Source organism: Myotis nattereri, assembly GCF_964212035.1.
Source record: "Myotis nattereri genome assembly, chromosome: 10".
NCBI classification, from domain to species: Eukaryota; Metazoa; Chordata; class Mammalia; order Chiroptera; family Vespertilionidae; genus Myotis; species Myotis nattereri.
The window spans coordinates 77672613-77694029 of record NC_138085.1 but is presented as its reverse complement, the minus strand read 5'-3'; positions in this window follow the sequence as shown (position 1 = coordinate 77694029).

The window sequence follows — 21417 nt, the reverse complement described above, 5'->3', positions numbered from 1 at the left end:
TACTTGACTAGATCTTAGCATCCCTTGGTCCACTGTTGCGGCATCATTCTGTGCTAAGGTAGCAGAAAACCATTACAAGGCGACAATATTCGGGACCTGGTCAGGTGTGTTTATTTACTGTGTTTTGCTAAGAAAGGAGCACTGATTACCAACCTTATCGTGACTCAGAGAAGTCAAACTAGGATGCTTGTTTGTTGACAGTAAAATGCTATTTTTTACCTAAAGGTTATGCACGGTTCATTGGGTGGGTAATGGTCTCCTGGTTGGTGACCATTTGGGGGTCTGGTTCCTGATGCTTTGTGCACCCTAAGGAGGTCATACAGTGTAACTCACCAAGACCTTGGGAGAGCCAGGCACCTGATAGAACAGAAGAATACCAGCTTCTTTCCTTGGGCATTTTATGCTTTCAGTAGACTAGAGGGCTGTATAAAACTCGGTGAGGTTTTCTAAAAACCTAAAAAAATGTTACCAGCAGTTTTATCTTGACAAATTATATACATATCTCCCACCTTCCCTGTGCTGCAATGCCCTCTGTTTGCCACTGTGGTTTTAGTGCAATGACCAATGTATGGCATTTGCAGTTTGGGGGAGGGTGGAGGTGTGAAATAATAACAATGAATAATATGCCATTTCCCATTATTAGGTAGAAGAAATGCCACTCAGCCCAGCATTTGATCCCTGATTGTTTGTCTCTCTCCCTTCTCCCTGCAAATAAATAGTCATGTTAAGGATGCTAAATTTGAGGAGGTGATGTATATCAATATTGTTTTGAAAATTCTAACCTGGCACCCTCTCATAAAGAAGAAAAGCTGTGAACAGATGGATTTTTTGAGAATGCTTAAATTCCCTTCACTGTCTGAGGGTAACTGGGTACAAAATAAGGAATCCAAATAAAAATGGACAATTTTTTTAATGCTTTTAGGAATTAGAGGATCAAGATTTTATGTGCAGATAGATGTTTCTTGATAAACATATTTTTCTGTTTGTTTGTTTGCCAGTAATAAGACCTAATCAAAAGTGAGCAGGTATTGCCCGGCAGGTGTGGCTCACTGGCTGAGCTTCAACCTATGAACCAGGAGGTCATGGTTAGATTCCCAGTCAGGGTGCAAGCCCAAGATTCGGGCTAGGTACCAGTTGGGGGTGTGCAGCCAATCAATGACTCTCTCTCATCATTGATGTTTCTATCTCTCTCTCCCTCTCCCTTTCTCTATGAAATCAATAAAAATATTTTTTAAAATTATATTTCCTCTTTCAAGCTCTGAGCCCCCCCTTTTTTTTACTTAAATTATTATCTAGTGACATATAAAGGCTAAAATTTCTCCACCAAAAGCCATTAATTTACAACCCTTAGCAGATCTGTTGCCTTTTCTTGTCCCTATGGCATGAAAGTTAAGAAATCCAACTGAAGATAATTTATAATAAGAATGAATAGAGACAGGAGGCAGAGTGTGAAGGCAGTGTAGCAGCAGTAAAGTTAAGAATCACACTCTTACCAATGCTCTTTTCTGATCAATAGAACCGACTATGTTGGAACAGCTCTTCTGAGAGATACAGAAGTATATGAGCATTTGGAGAAAAGAGAACGTGGGGGGGGGGGGCAGCAGGTAGGGGGGGAAGGGCTCGCTGTCTGATTGTGAGACAGGGAGGAGTCCACAGGTTCCTGCACAGGGGACCCCAAGAGAAAGGGAACAAGGAAGGGTATAAGGAAATGAGGTTACAGGGCTACAAAGGATTCCAACAGAGATATTCATAAACACTCATCTACACACATAAGCACAAATATACTCACTCCGCACGCGCGCGCGCGCACACACACACACACACACACACACACACGACACAATAACAGATATTTTGGGGGGAAATCTGATTGCAATTTTGGACCTTCGCTGCTCACATTTAGCATAGTTATTTTCAGGGTGGCCAATTCATGTAACCAGTCCTGAGACCCATATGGGTATCTGGAGACCTGGAAATCAATGGTGACAAGCTGATCTGCTACAGCAGCCAAGGAAGGGAACTCTGGGATTGGGATAACAACAGAAGAAAAAGTCTGCATGCGACTCTGAAGTCCTGTGTGTCTTTTTGGTGCTAGTGTGTGGAATGGCAGACATGGGAAGAAAAAGTATTTTGTGACAGCCTCACGAGGTCACTGTTGGTTCCAATTTTCAGATGAAGTATCTCACATCAGGAAGGCATTGTCATGGTTCTCACATGATCATCGATGAGCGGGATGACGTGAGGGAATTCGTTTCCTCTAAACTCAGAACAGCAGCTTACAGAGTAGACGCTGCTTGCATGCAGACACTAACTCAGGGCGACCCACAGTGTGAACTGTGGATAGTTAGCAAATGCTGTATTGCTGGTGTGCAAAGGCGGAAGGCCCTATCAATGTGGTACTTGGGGGATTCCTAGTCTAATGACCAACCAAACCCAGTGTGCAGACTAAAGCAAAACCTTCCAGGTGACAATATAAACACCAGACATAGAGTTCCCAATTAATTAGCTCATCAAGAGGGAGGCATATGAGAACACTATTTCAACTATCTATAAAAATCAGCAATGTTCTTCATACTTAAATATAATGGACAGACAAGATTTTACCAGAAGTATGAGGCAAATAAATTGCACCAATGAAGAAAAATTTTTAAGTTCAGATCAGTGAAACCTAATACTAATAATAGATAATTCATAAGACAAGTGAATGATATTGTTGCCTCTATAAAACAAAAATTGACTGTGATTAAAAAAGAGAAAAAATGAAAAAATTATAAAAGACCTCTTGGAAATTAAAAAATTGGTCGCCTAATTTTAAAGTTTAATAGAAGGGATAGGAGCCAAAGTTGATAACCTTCTCCAGAAGGGAGTAAAGCAAGATAGATATGACAGAATAGGTCAGCTATATAAAGTACTATACAAAAATGACATTCAATAAAATTCTAGAAAGAGAGAATACAAAAAATGGAGAGTAATTTAAATAAATAAATGATAAAACAATTTACCAGAGGTGTAAAAAGATATGGTTTTTCAATTCTAAGGGAACATTTAAGTGATCTCAAGGTAAAAATTTATCAGAGGTGTAGAAAGATAAGATTTTTCAATTCAACAGTTATATGACCTCAAGGTAATATGACCCCAAACACATACACACAGAGATTATTTTTCCCTCTAATATTTCAGAACACAAAGGATAAAGACAAATCATTAACAGGCAAAATCACAGAATTTCAGAAGATTGAAATCAAACTGACATCAGAATGTTTATCACCAATAATGGATGCTGAAGACAATTGGAGTACTGCCAAGCTCTAAAAACAAATTAGTTTGAATCTAGAATTCTACACACAAATAGGTTATCAGAGCATATAAGACAAAAATAAAAACACCTATAGAAATTTCCTCATGTACTAGTCTCAGGAAGTTTCTAGAGGATATACTTAAGGAAATAAAATTTCAAACAAATGAGTGTGATAAAGAAAACAGGAGGTACAAGATACATTGGAATTAGCTGAGAGTTACAAGGCAAATAAATCCTACAATGACATCTGGACTAGTACAGGAAATTGGTGGTTGGTCTATACGAAAATATATTCCAGAGCAAAAGAATAGATAATTTTAAATAGATAGATGTGATAATCAAGTATATTTTAGTTATGAAATAGTCATATATTTTTTCAAGAAGAATAAAAGAAAAATACTTATCAATGTCTTGTAAAATGCATATAAGAATCATGGTAAAAATATAAAGCAAATAAAATGTGTCATTTAAAAAAATGTTATGGAATGTAAGAAATCTGCCATGATTTCAGTTATGGTTTCTGGTTTCCTGTTTGGCTGAAAAGGCATTCTCTACCCTGAGGTTATATCAATATTCTTCTTCTAAATGATTTAGTTTAAATAATTGTATTTTTATGTTCTTTACATTTAGCTTCTAATCCATATAAAATGTATTTTTGCATGGAGTGTAATAAGGATTTAACTTTATTTTTTTCCTGATGGGTAGATAATTATGCCAATGTCATTTTTAAACACATCATTCTTTCTTTACTGAACTAAAATACCACTTTTATTATTTTATTCCAGATATTTTAGGAACTGGCTTATGCTTTTGTCCAAAGACGCCTGAAAGAAGGTAAGAGTCTTCTTTTTTTCAGTGAGAGGAAATAGATATAAAAGAAGCTAAACCAATTAAAAGATATAATAAAACATATGTAGATGTCATAATTTAAGTCCAAAATCATAGGAATAAAAATATAATGTAGGATTTTTAATCAGAGAAGACAATTTTAATTGTTCACAGGATACAGAAAAGAAGAAAAATAAAATACAATTTTATTTTAAATTAGAAATTTAAAATAATGTGAAAAATAATTGTTAAGAGAACAGAATGTGCAGTAATTATAAATTGGTTAACCTCACTAAATGAAAGACAGGGCCATTGAGAATGGATTAAAAATATACACACCCATGTCCATACACATACACACTCTTCCCCAATAGAGAGTTTTTTTACTGAATAAAGGCCTACATTCATGAAGAATGTGGGAAAAGCTTTAGACAAAATGCACCACCCATTTCTGATTAAAAGTAAACCAAAAAAAATAAAAACTCTTAGCACACAGTGATAATATGGAATTTCTTCAACCTGATAAAGGCCTCTGAGAAGACCCTACACCTACCATTATTCTTAATGATGAATATCTCTGCACTCTACTACTAATATCAAGAGCAACACACGGATGTTCTTATTCTTTTTTAAATTAAATTCATTGGTTAATAACATTAATTTCCGGGTATACAGTTTTATAATACATCATCTGTATATTGGATTGTGTGCTCACCACCCATATTCTAGTCTTATTTTATCACCATATATTTGATCCCTTTTCCCTCTTGGTCCTCCTCCCACCCACCACCATACAGTTTTCTGTGTCTATGAGTTTGTTTTCTTTGTAGGTTTGCTACGTTCTGCTTTATATCCCAGATACGCATGAAGTCATATGGTTCTTGCCTTTGCTGTCTGACTTATTTAGCTTAACATGATACTCTAAAGATCCATTCATATTCTCATTTTTGCTATTTAACTGGAGTTTCTAGCCAGTATAATAAAGTAAGAAAAAAAAACAAGGCATACAGAAAAGGAAGTAGTAAAATCATTTTTATTCATAGACACTAGGGGCCCAGTGCACGAATCTGTGCACCTTGAAAGAAACTGTGGGCCGTGAGGCTGCAGTGGGTACAGGAGTGGGTCTTGGCCCATCCTCTGCACCCCCACATGGCCCCTCCCACCGTGGCCCCCATCCCCTGTCTGCTGGCAGCCCCAATCCCACAGCCACCGCTCCTACCCGCTGATGGCGCCGAGAGATCAGGACTGGTGCTGGGTGCCAGCAGCAGGTGTGAGTTGTGGCTCCAGCACCTGCTGCAGGTGTGAGTGGGACCGGTGCTGGCAGTAGATGCAAGTGGCAGCTGCCAGCCCCAGTCACCCCTCAGGAGCAGAGGGAGGTGAGGAAGCCACTCTCACCCACTGACGGCCCCGAGTGATGGTGGCCGGCACCAAGTGCTGGCAGCAGGTGTGAGTGGTGGCTTCAGCACTGGCAGTGGGTGCAAGCGCTGGGTGGGATTGGGGCATGCAGGAGCAAAGAATTTTCAGTAACCACCAGAGGCTCACTCCTATGACAGAAATCAGTGCCCTGCCTTGGTCTGGCACCTCCGCTCACCTGCTCCACCCTCCCACCATGGCCAATGCCCACCATGTTCCATGCTCTGCTGCCTGCTGCCAATGCCTGCCATGTTCTGTGCGTGCTGCCAGGTGGTCAGCGCATGTCATAGAGACCGGTTGTTCGGTTGTTCTGCCGTTCGGTCTATTTGCATATTAGCCTTTTATTATATAGGATGATTAATGTAGAAAGTCTTATGGTATACACACACACACAAAAAAAATAGAACTAAAACCTGAGTTCAACAAAGTTGAAAGACACAAGATCAATATACAAATATTGTTGTATTTCTACATACTAGCAATTGATAATTGAAATTAAAATGAATATCTTCACAAAAGCATCAGAAATATGAATTGCTTAGAGAGGAATCTTACAAAATATATACAAATCATGTACACTAAAATCTACAAACACTGCTAATGAAAATTAAGACCTAAATAAATGGTGTGATAACAACAGATGGATCAGAAGACACAAATCTGTAAAGATATCAGGTTTCCCCAAATTAATCTACAATTTCAAAGCAAACCCATTAAAATCTCAGTGAAAATTTTTATTGAATTGACAAGATGATTTTGAAATTCATGTAAATTCAAAAGATATAAAGTAGTGAAAAATCTTTGAAAAAGAACCTAAGTTGGAAAATTAATACTACCTGATTTCAAGACTTATTAAAGTTATGTTGATCAAGGTACAGTGGTATGAGCATAAAGAAAAAGAGGCCAATTGAACAGAATAGATTCCAGAAATAGAATCACACATGTATAAACAACATATTTTTCACAAAACTGGTATTGTTCTTCACCTACCTCCTATTTATATTGTACAATTTTTCATTTTTAATAAGTAAAATATGTCCCATAGGTTTGATATTATTTTATTATTATTTTATTTTTCTTGCAATAACCAATGAGTAGTAGTGGTAATATTCTTATTGTTTTTGTGATTATCTATGAATGGGGGGAATTCTTGGACAAGACATTTATGAGCAGATTTTGTGGACAAGGGACCAGAGGGAGGAAGCTGTGGTTAGAAGCAATTTGAGTCTCAGGCAAGCAGGGAGGTTGAGAGTCTGTCTATAGAAACTTGCTCATCAACACTTTTCTGCTTATAGTAAAACCAAATGATGCTACATGAGGCCAGTGTATGTGTGTATGTATGTGTGTGTGTGTGTGAGGGGAGTGTGTGTGGGGGAGGGTGGTCATGTGATCTTATCTAAGTGTCAGAGATGTTTGATTCCCATTCTTTCTCTCCCACCATCTGCTTCTCCAAAAATGGTGCTCATTTGTTATTCATATTCAACCCTACTTTGCCTGCCATTCCATAGATTCATACTGGAACAGAGAGGCTCATACTGTGAACTTCCACACACTTCTTGTATTATCTCAGACAAGGAGTCTCTGTACTTTTCATTTGACTTTGGCCAAAATTCTTTAAAGACAGATGCCTTTTCTTGGTGTCCTCTCTCACCATCACTCCCATTTCACTTCACTCACCAGCTCTTCTTCATACATTGTGGTTCGAAGTTATGTGTTCATAGACTCATCAAAGATAGCATGGCTCTTGCTGTTTCATGTTATCCTTATTGGCTTTAGCTCATTTTAGAGAGAGAAAAAATTATTTTTACTTTTCCATCTAAGAACTTAAATAATCTAAGAAAACTTCTAAATGATGATGCCAAATTCTATGGCTGTGGTAGCACATCTAAGAGCAGTGCCAACCTCGGGGCCCTGGCTCAGGGTCTTATCTTCCAAGTGCAAAGTAACATTCAATGGAGACAAATATAACAAAGAGCTTTCTAAACTCTGTTTCTCACTCAGAGAATTATTGTTCATGTATTCTTCATCCAGGAACCACATTTGTAAATTGATGGCTAATTATGAGGATACTAGAGGCCCGGTGCACAAAATTTATGCACTCGGGGCGGGGGGAGTGTCCCTCAGCCCGGATTGTGAAAGGGTGCAGGCTGGGGAGGGACACAGAGATTGGCCAGCCAGGGAGGGACTGCAGGAGGGCTCCAGGGCATATCCGGCCTATCTCACTCAGTCCTGATTGGCCAGACCCCAGCAGCAAGCTAACCTACCAGTCAGAGCATCTGCCCCCTGGTGGTGGTCAGTGCACATCATAGCGAGGAGCTGAGCAGCCTTAGCATATCATTAGCCTATTACACTTTGATTGGTTGAACGGATGACCAGTTGACCAGACACTTAGCATATTAAGTTTTTATTATATAGGATATTCATTTGAAAATGTTAATTTATGGCAGTTTCTTTGAAGATGATGGGCCAAGTCAGAAGGTGAACTTGAGCAGCATTTTCATGTACTGGCTTTTTGTTTAGGCATTGCTTGCTGTTCTGGTATAATCTGTACTGGTTATTTAGAGTAGATATGATCATCATACCCCCAACATGTGGCTTTCCTGTGGGCATTTGTTTCACATGCAATTGACTAAGGACTAACTAGGGACTGGAGTTAAGGAGTATGGTGATGAAATAATCTCAGACCCTCCTGTCAGGAGGTTCCCACATGAAGACAGTTCATTTAGACACATACCTAAAAAACAAGCAAGTGCCTAACACTACCTCATAGGATTGTTTTGTTGTTTGTAGAAGAATATGACATGTCTTAAACCTTCAGTAACTATTCACTGTATTATTGCTGTTGTTTTTATCATCATGGTTATCATCAGTATAAAGAGGTAATGACAAAATTCTGAAGAAGAGAGTTGGAAGGATCCTGTTTGTACCTAGATTGATGAGTTGGATATTGACAAGGACCGCGTTTGTGGCCTCTGGATAAAGGACAGTCTGTATGGAGAAGCAGAAGTGGACACAGAGGCAAAAGTGAAAGAGTAGAGGGCTGTTTTGGGGCTGCTGTATGAGGGTGTATTGTGACAAAAACTGCTTTGGTGGTGGGTCCTATGCATTGACCTTTTGGTTCTGTTTCATTCTCTCTCATTCTCTCACTTGAACTTGGCATGTTTTCTTTAGCAGAGCATCTGGCATCGGCCTGGTTCCTGTATAACAATTTTGAGAGGATGAGAGATGTGGATGGAAATAACCCCTCTAAAGTTACAATGACCTTCTTCCATAATGTATTGTAATGTGGTGATAATGATAGCTGCACTAGCTTCTGTATTTGAAGTTGAAAGAAAATTCGGTTGTGTTTTCTTTTCACCATCCACAGACTGTTATTTTGTAATAACAGAGGGAAGAGTTTTCTATAGCAGCCTCGTCAGTGGTTCCAAACTGGAAATAACATCCAACCACTAACTGCTGTTTAATTTTTTTTTGTTTTTACTTTATTCCATGCGTAACTATGTTTGCACAGCAGGGCAGTAAACGTCTGAGGAAATGTCACTTGGAATAGCAAACAAGCTACCCTTTCTGCCTGGGGTTTTGCCTTTGGTGGGTCTACCCAGTCCCACTTCACCAGGAAGATTTTATTTAAATGAAATGAAATCTGTGGGGAGATAAAAGATGGCAAATATTATGTAAATTTCCTATTTGTGGTGCTTTTATTTCCCTAGAATAGACGGAGTTCCTAAGAGATGGCTCATAAAGAGCATTCCTGGCTACTGAGTGACTCGGGAGGCAGGAGGGGAGGCCTGGTGAGAATTCATCACAGGGGCAAAACCAGAGGAGCCTAAATGCTCAGTGTGTAATCTTTACATGTAACTAAAACCCCAGACAGACTTCTTGTGTTTCTGAGGGATGCTCCTGGTTTTTCTCAGGGGGGTTCTATTTTGGGGTATTGGCACAAAGAGACATCAGCGGATGTTGGCAGAAGCCATCTCTCTCCCCAGCTGCACCAATGGAAGTCATCACATTACTATGACTCATCGTTTTCCTTTGCCAGCGGGGTTTTGTCCACCATCTTCTCTGTTCAAAGCCCTGCCTGGTGACCGGGAGCAGGAGGAATCTTGGGATCCTGAGGAGTTTGTGGCTTTGATTGTGAGTAGCCCAAACTCGAAGAAAAACCTATGGGTGCCAAATCCTTAGAGGTTAAAAAAGGACTATACTCCACCCCTCTCTAATCAAAGCAGTTCTCTCGCATCAGCCACAGGTAGTGGGCTAGGTAATGGTTTGGAGTTTTGTTTCTGGCACCTTCAATGATGTAAATTACCCTCTTCCTCCTCAGCTTACTTCTTGTGGCAGAAAGAAAAGCATAGCATTTAGATTTATGAGTTCTGATAGAGTCCCAAGTCAGCATTTAACTACTTTGCGTTTCAGCTTACAGATCCGTAACATGTGAGTAGGAACCACTTCCTCGGGGTTGTTGAGAAGATGAAATTAGATAATTGAGTTTAGTGCATGTCAAATTTTCCCACCAAAGTTCTTCTGGAGGTAAGCCTCAGATCTCAGATTTTCAGTCTAAGGATTTCCTCCAGAAGAGCTTTGCTGGGAAAATTTTAGATGTACTGAACTCCACTGCTGTATACATGAGAGTAATACTTTTCTTTTATATAATATCTCATTCCAAAGGCAGACCTGTACATTTAACAAAAAACTCTACTCACAGCTATTTCTGTACTCATCTTTCCTTACACAACTATATAATAACTTCCTGTGATGGACCAGGCAGAGAGTCATGAGGTTTCGGAACTATGCTCAAGTTAACATGATGGCTAGAAGGCTGGCTTATGGAGCAATTAATCAGGCAAAATCCTTGCCTTGGAGCAACTCACAGTCTGATAATAGGATATAATAAAACGATGTGCAATTCCTTATGAGTAGGGTGGAGGGAAGAAGTGAAGTGGCATGAAGTGGGCCTTGAATTATGTTTGGGGCCATACGTGTAAAGACAGGCATCAGGAAGGAGCATGGTGTGTGTGCAGGAAGCTGGTTATTGACTGGATGCTCAGACCCTTTCCCAGTTGGCCTCTCCTTTGAACTTCAGTGGTCATTCTAGAATTCCGTGTTGGACCCGTGAGAATTGTGACTCAGACAGGAGTTGAGATGGAAGAGAACAATGGAAGTGCCAAATCTCTACAACTACCTTGAGTTACTTTTTCAATCACCAGTGTTTGGACCAGCACAGAGGACACAGGTTATTAGGTATCCCAGATAAGGTTTTGCTAATCTTGTGCAAGTACTTTAGGTGTGATCTAAGTGGAGAATATACAAATCCGTATTAAAAGAATGTCACTGATATTCAGAGATGGTTAGACAACTCTGGAAGAGTCCTCAAAAGAAACCAGACCAATCCTTCATATCCTAGATGTATTTGGAAACCGAAGAAAATAGCTAATAAGACACTTCTTGTCTGAAAAATGTAGAAAGGGGCCATGCATTCTTTGGTGATGTGCTCCAGAAAAATGTTAACAAAAAGATGGTTTTTACTATTAAACCTTCAACTGACTTTGGCCTGCGAAACGCCAGCTGGCTCACATTACTCATAATGTGCTTTGGTGTGTCTCTGATGATAAATATGAAGGGTCCTTTAAGATATACAGAAATATTAAGCAACTAAACATGCTTTTTTCGCTCCCTTTGAAAATTGAATATGTCAAAGCAACATGGAGGCCTTTTAAACACAGGGAAATTATGTATGGATAAGTCACCTTTGTTCCTACTGAGAGCCAATGGGTTCTTCTCCTTTTAAGGGAGGTCTTAATTGAGTTTGAGCTCCAAAGGACTCTCGTCCTGCATAACAGAACAAACAAACGGTTAAGACACCCACCTTTTACAACTCAACTTCAGTTTATGTCCAAAACTGTACCTCACAGATATCTTTATTTTTTTCCACGAGAACTCATCATGTAATCAAGACAGGTCTTGGTATCCTGGTATGAGCCAGGCATATTCCTGTTCCCAAGTCTTTCATATTCTTTCTGAGAGCAAGGTCTCCCCTGGCCACTCTAGCTCACATTGATCTCTACTCCTACGGCCTCCTAACTGAAAGTCTGCAAGCCCTTTTGGTTTTGTTTTCTCTGCCTGTCCTCTGGGAATTGGTGTACTGCTGCTTCTGAGGTTGGCGGCCTGCAGGTACAATTCATTCTCATAACCAATTACGTATGTGCCCTGTAAAGTACCTCATTTGCTCAACTCTGCCTCCCTGTGACATGGGTTGGAGCGAGGCACCTGGAATTCTGACAGATGCAACAGGGAGACAGTTTTGTACCTGGCTGAAACAGGCAAGCTGGCATGGAGCTGACACTCAAAACCTGTCTCTTTCAAAAAATAAAATATATATATATATATATATATATATATATATATATATATATATATAAATTGATTTCAGAGAGGAAGGGAGAAGGAGAGAGATAATAGCATCAGTGATGAGAGAGAATCATTGGTCAGCTGCCTCCCGCATGCCCCAGACTGGGGATGGAGCCCACAACCCAGTAATATGCCCTGAACAGGAATCAAACCGTGACCTCCTGGTTCATAGGTTGATGCTCAACCACTGAGCCACGCCGGCTGGGCTCAAAACCTGTCTCTTACTTACAGAGTTGCCATGGTGACAACTAAAATTATGGACACTGTAAATAGCTTTAAAGTTTACCACCATGATCTCAAGTGAATTCTGTCCATGTGTGGTGACCCTGACACCACTGAGATTTGATTTCCCCTCAATCTGTTGTATGGAATAAGACGCTCAGAAATTTTACTTGGTTTCCCCAAGCTTCCACAACTCATGAGATAATAAAGCTCAGAGTTGAATAGAAAGTCTGGTACAAATAAAATGTTCTTAACATGATGAATGGGTCTACAGAATGGCTGATCAACAGAATCATTGGAAGGAGCTTTAAGCAAAATAAAGATTTCTCAGGCACTCCAAACTCACTGAATTTAAAATCTCTGAGGTTGGGGAGCAGCAACCTGTATTTAAAATTTCACCTCCAGTAATTCTGAGATAAGTGCTTTGCAGTGGGAGACAAGTCATCTGGGTACAATTGCTTTACTCTACACAGGCCCCTACACAGTAAGACCGTGTTATTGGCCCTAATTACTCACCCAGTTAGAGCTAAGCTGGGGCTATAAAATCTTTGAGTTTCCTGTTTAATAGGCTATAAAAGTGACCCTGTTTTCACTCCTGTTTTCTCTGAGATTTTTTTTTTCAGTTACTATCCAAAAATTGCTTTTAACAATTTAAGAAATTCTGTTTTTAAAAGGAATTAGAAAACACATAATTAATCTAGCCAATGGTTTATATAGATTCTGGGAACCTGAAAAATAAATACAAATCTTTATTTTAATTTCTCAACTAAAACAGCACACAAATGGAAAAATCCTCTTCAATACTATAGCAAAAGGAGGCAAATGGCAAAATAGTTTCACACAAGATATAACACTCATCAGAGGAATTAGCCAGTGCATTAAATATACAAGAAACTTTGAGAATTTGGGTCATATAATTTTTATCTCTTTACTAACTACAATAACACAGTTGTCTTGAACTCAGGAGATTAATTGTGTAACCCAGGATGAAGTATTTACCTTCCTCAAGCTTTCTTTTCCTCGAATGTTAAATATAGAATATTCTATCTGTCTCCTGTGCTAGGCAGGATTAAAAGAGATTATATGGATGAAGGTGTCTGCAACTAAATCAGGTGTATAAGAGTTTCCTCCACAAAATTTATCTGTGTCTGATTTTCAATGAAATGGCTCTTCAGTTATTCTTTGTGTTTATTCATTTTTTAAAATCTATAAATGGAGGTGTGTTCAGATAATAATGATCTCGAGGATCTCTAACCAAGCTGAAGTTCTGTATTTTTATTATTCTAGAAAGGCTTCCTGTGTGACCTCTATTTAGCCAGAGCTGCTCTGAGAATGTGTATTGGTCACTGAGAAATCAATGAAAATCCCTAGATAATCAACAATATTGCATTGAAATATTTATTAGATATGGTACATAGGCTTTGAAAGTCTTTAGACATTTCTAATGTTAATAAAAATACAGTAAACTAAACTCTGGAAAATGCCAGTCTTTATTTGATATGAAAGAAATGTCAAGATCCTATATGGCCTCTTGTTTGTTCTCAGGGGGCAAAAATTATTGTGCTATTGGCATTTGGACATATCAGTTCACGGAAAATTTCAGGAAAAAAGTATGTGAACCAGAGTTCTCTATCTATTCGATGTTAGATGGATTCATTATCATAGAAGTTTAATTTTGCTCCAGTCCCAGTCCCAGTGTCTGGTATGTGGGCATGTAGTTGGGGCCCAATAAAAACTCTTCAGAGGAATGAACGAGTGCATTTTTCCATTGAGCTGCATTCATTGGTGTGAAGTAGTGGGAAAAGCATCAATTTAAACTTGTTCTGCTCCAATTCTTTTCATTTCCTCTCTTTTCCTTTTCCCCCTATTCTCTCCCATGTCTTCCTCCTCCTCCCCCCAGTGTCACCAGCAGGCCCAACTCTGGTCTATTATCTGCCACATTGTAGGAGGTACCAGCAGTGGCCTCAGGAAGCAGTAGAATGCCAAAAAGCAGAAGAGGACAGGGAAGGCGGCAGGCCCCAGAATCACACTGTCGCCATTCACGATGGAGCATGATATATGCCCAGCCGGCCTCTGACTCAGGCCTTCGGTGAAAGGAAATTCTGCATAGAGTTATCTGCAAACAATATTCCTACAGTAAGCTAAATCAGCAAGCAAGCACGGCTTATAAATATTTCCATCCCATTGTTTTTCACAAGAATGTAAGCCACACCTAAACGCACATTCCTTATTTCGTCGGGAAATATATGGTGATGCACACTTTGTCCCGCTATGCCAAGACCTAGCCTCGCATTTAATGGTAACCTTGTTTTCCCCTTGCGATATAGTATGATTTCACAGTACATCCTCCCATCTGTTGAAACAGAGAAGTGCCTGCATTTTAGGCTGAGATGACTAATATTCATGAGGCACGAGTCCAAAGACAAACTAAATGCACATTTTTGCATCTGTCCAAACCCAGCCATGAATTATCTCGGGCTATCAATAGAAGAAGAGGAAAGTTGCTATCTATAAATCCCTATTTGTTTTCCTAAATTGCACCCTTGGCAATGGGTGTGACAGAAAAATGTTCAGTATTCCTAGTAGCCTAACCTGCCAAGAGAGATAAAGCCACTTTGATGTCCTGGGACGAGAGACTACACAGATTTTTACCTCAAATGGGCCTCAAGCTCTTTACAGAGAGGAGTGGGCTGGAATGACCTTCCTGGTGACCAGCCCTCCGAGTCCAGGAGACAGACTGTGGCCCTGCCGGCTCCCGCATGTGGCGGATCTGAATAAAGGTAGATGCTCTTTTAACTACCCTGGCCATAACGAAGGGGGTGATCGTGATGATGAAGACAATAATAGGGAAGGTGAATGCAGTAATAGTATATCCATGCTCACTGTAACTGTGTTCTAGCACTGTGCCTACTGACTAGCATATGTTATTCTATTTGTTCTTACCACCCCCTGTAATGAAACAAGTGAGGCTGGGGTGGTGGCGTGCCAAGGTCACACAGCAGGTGACAGGACTGAGACGCACACCCACCCGCCCTCCTCCCTTTACCTTTCCTGTGGGGCCTGTGCTCCCCTTGCAGGCACTGCTGCCTTTCTCAGGGGTGGCCCCCATGGACTCCTCTGGGACAGATGCTCCTCAGCACTGTCCACAGCAGCACCTCAAATACCCCCACACAAGAAAGCCATCTCTGCTGGAGGCCAGGTGGAAGGACCGTTCCGGAAAGATCTGATCATGAAATAAATTGCATTCGCAGACTCTGCCCCTCACCAGGGTTTTGCCCCCTTGACTGGGGCGGCCAGTCCCCAGGAGCGAGGTGACAGATGCCACCTCCTTCCTCCCCGACTCTCAGTCCTTCTCTTTCCTGGCCAAGAACTTGTCCTCTCAGCCTTATTTTCTGAGCACCTACTTCACACCAGCACCAGGGTAGTTGCTACACTTATTATCTCCATTAATCCTGGCAAAAATATTGAGAAACATTCTTAGTGTTTGCTTGTTTTGTTTTGCCTGATGAAGGCACTTAGATGAGAGGCATTTATGTAACTTGCCCAAGGTGCAAATGCTGGTAAACTGGTGGTTTCCAACCAGATTTTCACTCCCTTTCTTCCAAAGGGAGTTTGGCAATGTTCTGACACACTCTCGGTTGTCACAACCTGGGGTGGGGGGTGGGGGGGCGAGGGGAGGCAGGTTGCTCTTGATAACTAGTGGTGTACGCCAAGGGTGCTGTTGAAGACCATACAATGGCCCAGCCAGCATGGCTCAGTGGTTGAGCATCGACCTATCAACCAGGAGGTCATGGTTAGATTTCCAGGTCAGGAGGTCATGGTTAGATTTCCAGGTCAGGACACATGCCCTGGTTGCAGGCTTGATCCCCAGTGTGGGGCATGCAGGAGGCAGCTGGTCAATGATTCTCTCTCATCATTGATCTTTCTATCTCTCTCTCCCTCTGAAATCAATAAAAATAGATTTTATAAAAAAAAAAGTAACTTCCTCTCTGAAATCAATAAAAATATATATATTTTTTAAAAAGATCCTACACTGCACAGGACAGCCCCGGTGAGGATAAAGTATCCTGCCCACAGTATCCATAGAGCTGAAGGGGAGAAACCTGGATTAAACGAAAAGGTTCTTGACTGGATTCTGCTCTGGCTGTTGACTTAGATGCTCCTAGAATCAGGGTTCTTAACCTTCTGGTCCTTTAAATACAGTTCCTCATGTTGTGACCCAACCATAAAATTATTTTCGTTGCTACTTCATAACTAATGTTGCTACGGTTATGAATTGTAATGTAAGTATCTGATATGCAGGATGGTCTTAGGCGTCCCCTGTGAAAGGGTCGTTCAACCGCCAAAGGGGTCGCGACCCACAGGTTGAGAACCGCTGTGACCTAGATGGACTCAGGTTTGACTCCCAGCCTCCGGCTACTTTGCCAGGATAGTGGCTACTCCCCTGTCCAGTGCAACGGTCTGGGGACTGGGGTCCTCCTTGCTCAGCCATTTGGCGCTCCAGGATGTCCATGGCTCATGCCTTGATGCTGCTACAACCGATAAACCTCTCTAGACATGCTAGATGCCCGAACTTCGTAGCAGCGGTGAGTCAGGAAACATCTGCGGCCCGGGAGTCTCGGCGTTCTGAGTGCCCTTCACACTGAGGGGGCCCTCTGTGGAGAGCAGCATTGCTCTGAGGGATGGTCAGAAAGCTGGTTCCTTCACAGTGATTCTTGGCCCAAGGCAAAGAGGAACCGGGCGGGGGCGGGGAGGGGGGCTACCTATTTCTTTTCCAGAATACAGTCCAATCTCAGTGAGGCAGAAAGGACTCGGATTTAAGGCAGCTGCTCTGTCTGGGAAGGAAGATGGAAAGTTTGACGGTGCTTATGTACCATCAGGTGGCCTGACCATTTCAAACAGAGAGGTAGTATTCACAGTTACTCTACATACTGGATGCTTGTTTGTTGGGCAAAAGGTAAACTGACAGTGTAAAGACCTGAGCTCGAGGCCTTCGGGGAGACTTCCTGCATTCACTTATTCCCTAAAAAGATAAGCTATTGAGCACTATTTCCATGTGTGCCAGGTACTGAGTAAGGCGTGGGCTGTGTAGATGCCGATTGTGGGGGAAGGAAGTCATAGAGAAAGCGACATTAAAATCGGGTAGGCTGATAAGCAGAGCGTGCTGCAGAGCAGAGGCTGTGCGCGGGCAGGCAAGGTCAAGTCTGAGAATCTGGATTCCAGATCAGATAGGATTGCTAGAAATCAGGCAAGAGCAGAGGTATGGCCGAGAATATGAGGAGAACCGGAGGATCTGAGTCCTCCTTGTAGGCAGGCAGGGCAGGGCAGGGCAGGGCAGGCCAGGAATTGGTGATGGCCCTATGAAAAGTGAGGGAGAGGAAGATGAAGGATTTCCTTTCGCCTCCCCTTCCAGGAAACTGGATGTATGCCACTTACCAGGTCTGGGAAATTCTTTTCTGGTCTGAAAAGTGGAAACAAAATATTCACCTTTTCTACCTCGCAAAGCTGTTTGGAAGACCAAGTGGTACAAGGATTATAAAAGGGTTGTGCAGACTCTAACGCATGATACATATTTGGCTGCGTCGTGATTGTTCTGATTATTGTCATCACATGCTCATCTCCACGGCTTTGTTAGCCATCGCTTTGTGCTATGAAACATCACCCCAGCTCTATGGTAACATCACTTGGGTGCCTTACAGCTTGCTGATTTCACGGTTACAGAAAGAATTTACAGAACATATAAAATGACAAGGGAAAAGGTGTGGCTCCTTGTTCTCTAGCATGAACTTGGCTCTTAAATCCTGAAATTGACTCTGATTGCCATGAGAAAACCCGAACCAGCCCAGCTTGGTTGCTGAAATGATTGGGGAATTGGGAGTAGACAATGGAAACTGTTTCTCCTGTATTGTTGCACTGAGTTGCCAGAGAACACTCGGGTCTCACCAGTCTCAGCCTGGTAATTATCCAAATGGCTCTGGGTCATCAAAACCACGGGAAAGATCCTACTGGCTTGCTGCTGCTCCGTGACTCCAAAGCTATGACCTTATTACTATTTTTTTATCCCACTGCAGCCTTAGAGAATAGAATGTGATTGGGTGAGCCCAGCCAGTATTGCCAGGAAACTATTTTGGGACTAGTCAGCTTGGGCTCAGCCCCAGCTTTGCCACTTAACACATTTCGTACCGCTCAGGAGTTTTCTTGTGTTTCGCGCGCCATCTGGTAAGGACCGCTTATGAGTGTTCTCGTTTTTCACGCCCATGGAAAAAGGAGCGAATCTAGACACTTTTGAAAATTTTGTTTGGTCCCTCTTTGCCGGGAGCCGGTCCATGCTTGCTGTTTCAAGGGACCTGGCATATATGGCATACTGTTCTTAATTTGTTTGCTCACCTTCTTGGCACTATGTGTTTTAACCAAGGTCTCTGAGAAAGGTTGTTTCCCCAGGTAGGGATTTTCCCCTGAAGTTAGGGAGGGAATAAAACCTCTTAACTAAGTGCCAGGTGGGTAATTAATCACTTTAACTACGAACAATCATGCTTAAGCTACATAATCCTTACTCCCTGGAATGTAGATAAGAAACGCCCTAACCTTTGAAATAGAGATTGATAGGATTGGAATCAACTGGTATAAATACAGTTGAAACAAGACAACAGCAGACAGAACTTAGGAGACAGAGAGAGAGACAGAACCTAGGCACAGAACCTACACAGAACGTTCTCTAGAGACAGAAGAACTTTGCTGGAGAGAACATGGCAAAAGATCCTGGACAGAAACTGGCCTCAGAACCTAGAGACAGAACCTAGTGAGAGAACATGGCAAAAGATCCTGGACTGAACCTGACTACAGAAATTGGCAAGAGAACCTGACTAGAACCTGGTGACTGAACCTGGCTGGAGAACCTGGACAGAACCTGGCTGGAGAACCTAGCAAGGGAACTTGGCTACAGAACCTGGCTGGAGAACCTGGAGAACCTGGCTGGAGAACCTGGCTGGAGAACCTAGCAATACAACATGGACACAGAACCTGGCTGGAGATCCTAAGCAGAACATCTCTGGAGATCCAGACCAGAACTTGACTGGAGATCCTGGCTAGGCTCTTGATCAACTGAACGCTGTTTCCGTGTCATTCCTTCTTCGCCGACTCCGTCCACACCTTTGGGGACCCCTGGACCCGCTGGGGTTGGACCCCAGCACCTCTTCATAGAGGAAAATGTTTTATGCAGTACCATATGTTAAAAAAGTACTAGGAACTTTAATTGTTTGTTTTTGTAAATAAAAATGTTATAATTATTGAAAAACAACACCTAAAGTGCATTATGATGATTTAAATAACGTGCAGTTTGCCCAAAAACGTGCGGTTCCTGGCGTATGTCTTAGAGATTTCTATGTGGTACGCAATGTGTTAATCAACTATGTCACCTTGAGGAATCCACCTTGAGAAGCATCCGTTTCCTTGAGTCTTATTGGGGGACATAGATAATTGGTCTATCTCAGGGTTGTGAGAGGCAGTGGAGATAAGGAATACATTGAGTTATTGCAAGATGCTGAAAAAGTCATGGATGGATGGATGGATGAACGGATGGACGGATGGGCTGAGTAATATTAGAATCATTCTATTAGGAGAGAGACTATTATATACATGCTGAAGGCCTGATGCATAAAATTCGTGCAAGGGCCCTTGCAGTCACGGCGGCTTGCCTTGGCCCTTAAAGTCCCGAAAGATCATCCAGAAGGACGTCTGGAAGGTCGTTCAGCTGTCCGGTCTAATTAGCATATTAAGCTTTTATTCTTATAGATTTTTTCTTTAACTGAAAAATAAGTGACCCAAATTGATCCATCAGTACAAGTTTTAAAACCATATTTCTCTTTGTGGAAGTATAAGTCATATAACGTAACTGTGTCTCAGAATGCCCCTGAACTGGGGGATCGCCTCAGAGTCTCTCTGCTCACACATACTTCGTAGGAGGCTGCTTTCTGTTTAAGTCCTAGCTTGTTGGTGATGACACATCCAGAGTGTGGTTTGGGGCTGGAGCCCAGATCTCTGACTTCTCGCTCAGCGTTCTTTTTCGCTCAACCACATTCCCTCGCAGGAGTCCTTGCACTTTCTGCCAAACATCACCGCGCCTCTTGAGCCTGCGAGAATCGGTGTCCCAGGCCGCTGGTGGTGATGAAGGTTGTGGGTCCGATGGGGGCGGCATTTCATGTTTATTGCACTCGCTGCTCAGGCAGGACAACATCACAGATTCAATGCACTTAATTGGATTTTTTTTTCCTTTAAAAATTTGACCTCCGTGTTTAAGGTCATCACTGTATACTATTCACAGTTTTATTTTAAAATAAAGCAAACTCGCTCTTTCACTGTAAGGCAGAACAAAGAAGCTGGTGAGCATGAAAACAAGAACTGTGGGTCATTCCATCTGAGGAGAGAAAGCCCTTCCTCAGACATCAGGTAACCTTGACCCTGGACACCCTGACTCTGCTCTCTTCTTGCAGAGGAAGTGATGCTGAGAGAGGGGAGAGCATAGTGGCATTCCTTGCTTGTCTAAACATCTTGAACAATTTTTCAAACATTTTGAGTTTGTTAAAATCCAGGCTGCGTAGTGCCAAGCAGTTTTGCTTAATTTCTAACCCCCCGAGTATTTAAAGGGAAATTTAATCGGCATTTTTCTGAATTGTTTCATTTAACTCATCAGTGTGCTGTTTCATAAGAGCCATTGGATGCCAAATAAGTCCTTCTGTGCCAACTTGGACATTTGCCTCTGGAAGGCTCCACAGGGCTGAGAGCAGGGACCTGGGGGTTCTAGAATCTCACAAATCAAGACCGAGGAGAAAGGGCTACAGAAAGGTCTTGCTCAAGAGCATTCAAGAAACCAGCCGGAGAGGTGACAGGGCCATCCCGAAGCCTGTAGCCTGTCCCAGGCATTGGCTCTTTGTGTTCAAGACAACTTCAAGTCCAGTGGTGGAGGACCATGAACTCAGACTTAGCAGAGACTAGCCTGTTGGTATGCATGAGGGATTTTCATGATTCTAACATACAACAATGAATCTTTCTAAGATGCTCTGTAGTGATTGGCATGACTATGCACCTTTGCTGTGAGAAAGCTTTGTTCCCTCAGGGTCAGGGCCCAAGGATAAAAGGTTACTGAAGTATTTTCCTCCTTCCTGACCTGCTCATCTCCCAGGAATTCAGTAGAAGCACTCAGAGCCAGTTTCTGTGCATTGAAAGTTCAGGAGTTTAACACACACACACACACA